Below are 4,824 nucleotides of genomic sequence, written 5' to 3'. Positions count from 1 at the left end.
ACCTGTTTGTTTATTTCATTAAAATACTTTTTAATAACGTGTGTGTGTTTTTTAACCCTTTCAGACAATTGGATTAATAATGGATAGGTGTCATAATTGACGCCTCTCCATTATTAATCTGGCTTAATGTCACCGTACAATAGCAAGGTGACATTAACCCTTCATTACCCCATATCCCACCACTCTACGGGAGTGGGAAGAGAGTGGCCAAGTGCCAGAATAGGCGCATCTTCCAGATGTGCCTTTTCTGGGGTGGCTGGGGGCAGATGTTTGTAGCCAGGGGGGGCCAATAACCATGGACCCTCTCTAGGCTATTAATATCTGCCCTCAGTCACTGGCTTTACCACTCTTGCGGAGAAAATTGTGCGGGAGCCCACGCCAGTTTTTTCTGCCATTTAACCCTTTATTTTAGCAGCTACAGCACCCAAATTTTGCACATACACACTACTAACAATAGTAGTGTGGAATATGCAAAAAAAAAAAGGGGATATGAGATGGTTTACTGTATGTAAACCATGTCTCATATCATGTCGGGTTGGGGAAGGAGAGATGAAAAGCCGGCAATTGAATTACCGGCTTTTCACAAATAACGCGCTGAATTAAATCTAAATACAGAATATATATATATGTGTCTCAATGACATATATATATATATATATATATATATATATATATATATATATATATATATATACTGTATATATGTTTTACCGAACATTTGAGCACATAAATCCATTAGATGTCGGTTTTGCAAGCCTGCGAGAAAATGTCGCCATACGGATTACATACGGAGGATGCCATGCGCAAAATACGCTGACACACCCTGCCTACGGATGACATACGGACCACTATTTTGGGAACATTTCTCCGTATTACGGCCGTATTACGGCCGTAAAAAACGGACCGTATTGTCTTACGCTGAGTGTGACGCCGGCCTTATATCTAAGTTCTTCCAAAAACAATACATACAACATACGGTACATTAGATGAATGTTGGTCAAAGCCGCTGAGGCCAGGGGTGTCTCAACTCTTCCTTGATGACAGAAGTCAGGGGGTGGGGGGGAAGGGTAAGGCATAGTGTAATTCAACATGCTCTACTTTTTTGTTTGCACTGGAGATAAACTATGGCAATCTGGTAGCAGCTTGCACCCACAGGGGCAGAAAAACCCAAAAATAGTATTGGTTGATATTTTGGCCTCTGCCTTTTATCATGGATGTCCTGCAGTGCATTAGTATTGTGACCAGGTATTGGGAAATATGGTTGCTCTCTTTTTATCTGTTTTTTTTTTGTTTGTTTGTTTAATGTGGGAACACAGCTGTTACATCTCTTTCAGGACCTGCTCCTGTGAAGTCTGCTTCTATCATCAGGCACCGCCATATTCATTTTTCAGGGGCTAGTGATGGAGGACATGTCAGAACCAGAAGCTCTGGGCGGCACAGACTCTGTACAGTCAGGCTCGGACTGGCCCATAGGGGAACAGGGTAATCCCCTGGTGGGCCCCTGTGCAGATCTGGGCCCCCAACCCCACTGTATGGCAGTACTTGGCATAATTCACTTGATTTACTCTTTACAGAAAACAGCAGCAACTCATCATTCATTAACCAAACTACCCAGTTTATTATTATATAGACGCATAGGTAAATTTATGAACGAGGGAAGTGTAATATTTGCATGCAGGTGAAAAGTGGGCCCCCCAAAGTAAATGTTACTAGTGGGTCCTTGGCACCCGGTCCGACACTGTGTACAGCTACTAAGTTTAGGGTTGCTGGGACCTGTAGTACCATCCAGTCTGGTAGTATAGGTGCTTGTTCTGTCCAGCTGAAGGAATCAGCTCCCTGCTTCAGCCAATTGGAAAGCACCACACCCTACTGATGCTTCCAGCATACGGCTGAAAGCTGCGAGATATAGCTGTGTGTGCATTTCCTGTTTTCTCTTGCAACTTCTGATTTTGTACGTCCTCTGCCCTCCTGGTTATGACCCGGCTACCTGACCACTCCTGTCAGCCATCACCACTGACCAGCAGCTGACTCTGTGGCCCCATCCCAAGGACCCCTGTGTAAGTCCAGATCACAGTACACAGGGTGAAGGCCAAGGGAACCCCTGAGATCTAGTAAACGGAGTGTTTTGCACCAAGCCTGTCTATGGCAGCAATTTCTGGATCTGCCAGGCGACCACTGACATAAACACATTACTAGGTGCTGATGTGCCGTCACCTACAGGACCTGTGAGTGGAGAAGGGCCATATTGGCTGTATAAACAGCTGTCCCTTAGGCCTCATTCAGACATCTGCGTTTTCCACAGAGGACAACACGTACTCATGATAGTCTGTGAGGATATTCACACGTCTGTGGGGGTTTCTTGTGTTCAGAATTTCTTCAAAAAACACAAAAACGACATGTGTTTTTGACAAGAGTCGCCGATCTAACTTGCCCCTTGGAGTGAATGGTTCTGCATAGCTCCCAACCGTCCCTCATTGTGCGGGACTGTCCCGGATTTGATGCTTTGCCCCGCAGTCCTGCACGGGACGCTCTGATCCCGCAGACAGCAGGAAAAGCGAACCGACACGCCCCCTTGTGTTAAGCCACGCCCCTGTGTTAAGCCAAGTCCTGGGTCACCTCCCGACAGACCAACCCTCCCCCCCTGTGCGGCCATTATACAGTATGGAGCATCATGTGCAGTCATTATACAGTATGGAGCATCATGTGCAGTCATTATACAGTATGGAGCATCATGTGTGGCCATTATACAGTATGGAGCATCATGTGCGGTCATTATACAGTATGGAGGATCATGTGTGGCCATTATACAGTATGGAGCATCATGTGTGGCCATTATACAGTATGGAGCATCATGTGCAGTCATTATACAGTATGGAGCATCATGTGCAGTCATTATACAGTATGGAGCATCATGTGCGGTCATTATACAGTATGGAGCATCATGTGCGGTCATTATACAGTATGGAGCATCATGTGTGGCCATTATACAGTATGGAGCATCATGTGCGGTCATTATACAGTATGGAGCATCATGTGTGGCCATTATACAGTATGGAGCATCATGTGCGGTCATTATACAGTACGAAGTATCATGTGCGGCCATTATACAGTATGGAGCATCATGTGCGGTCATTATACAGTATGGAGCATCATGTGCAGTCATTATACAGTATGGAGCATCATGTGCGGTCATTATACAGTATGGAGCATCATGTGCGGTCATTATACAGTATGGAGCATCATGTGTGGCCATTATACAGTATGGAGCATCATGTGCGGTCATTATACAGTATGGAGCATCATGTGTGGCCATTATACAGTATGGAGCATCATGTGCGGTCATTATACAGTACGAAGTATCATGTGCGGCCATTATACAGTATGGAGCATCATGTGCGGTCATTATACAGTATGGAGCATCATGTGTGGCCATTATACAGTATGGAGCATCATGTGCAGTCATTATACAGTATGGAGCATCATGTGCAGTCATTATACAGTATGGAGCATCATGTGTTATCATTATACAGTATGGAGCATCATGTGCGGTCATTATACAGTACGAAGTATCATGTGCGGCCATTATACAGTATGGAGCATCATGTGCGGTCATTATACAGTATGGAGCATCATGTGTGGCCATTATACAGTATGGAGCATCATGTGCAGTCATTATACAGTATGGAGCATCATGTGCAGTCATTATACAGTATGGAGCATCATGTGTGGCCATTATACAGTATGGAGCATCATGTGTGGCCATTATACAGTATGGAGCATCATGTGCAGTCATTATACAGTATGGAGCATCATGTGCAGTCATTATACAGTATGGAGCATCATGTGTGGCCATTATACAGTATGGAGCATCATGTGCGGTCATTATACAGTATGGAGCATCATGTGTGGCCATTATACAGTATGGAGCATCATGTGCAGTCATTATACAGTATGGAGCATCATGTGCGGTCATTATACAGTATGGAGCATCATGTGTGGCCATTATACAGTATGGAGCATCATGTGCAGTCATTATACAGTATGGAGCATCATGTGCAGTCATTATACAGTATGGAGCATCATGTGTGGCCATTATACAGTATGGAGCATCATGTGTGGCCATTATACAGTATGGAGCATCATGTGCAGTCATTATACAGTATGGAGCATCATGTGTGGCCATTATACAGTATGGAGCATCATGTGCAGTCATTATACAGTATGGAGCATCATGTGCAGCCATTATACAGTATGGAGCATCATGTGCAGTCATTATACAGTATGGAGCATCATGTGTGGCCATTATACAGTATGGAGCACTGTGTGGCCATATTTTTTTGTTTAATTATTGTATATGAAACAGTGTGATCAGCAGTGCGTTGCGCGCTGCAAACTTTGTCCCTGTTTCCCATCTTCAAAAGTTGGGAGGTATGGGTTCTGTGATAAAACCAAATCATATGCTGTCATTTGAGTGCTGTGGTTTTGTGGAGTTTCTTTTTACTGAGTAATGGGTAGGAGAACCCAGGAATTTTTTTTCTTTTTGCAAAGGCAAACATCTTCCGAAACACCGATGGTGAAAACTGCGATGAGCCAAAAACAGTCCATGCTCAAGTAAAAAAACGACTCCTAGTCCTCTGACTGAGGCTTTATGCCAATAGTACTGTTCTGTCACCCGGCAGCTGAGTTTTAGCTGCCGTTTGATAACGACATACAGCATCCATAGCAGGCAGGATGTGTAATAGTCAGCTTCCTATGCCATTTCATAAACAGAACAAGCCGTCTACAGCACAAAGCACAAAAACTTGCTGTTCACGCTTCCAGACC

Source organism: Ranitomeya variabilis, chromosome 7 (genome assembly GCF_051348905.1).
Source record: "Ranitomeya variabilis isolate aRanVar5 chromosome 7, aRanVar5.hap1, whole genome shotgun sequence".
Classification (NCBI taxonomy): Eukaryota; Metazoa; Chordata; class Amphibia; order Anura; family Dendrobatidae; genus Ranitomeya; species Ranitomeya variabilis.
Note: the sequence above shows the minus strand (reverse complement) of the source record.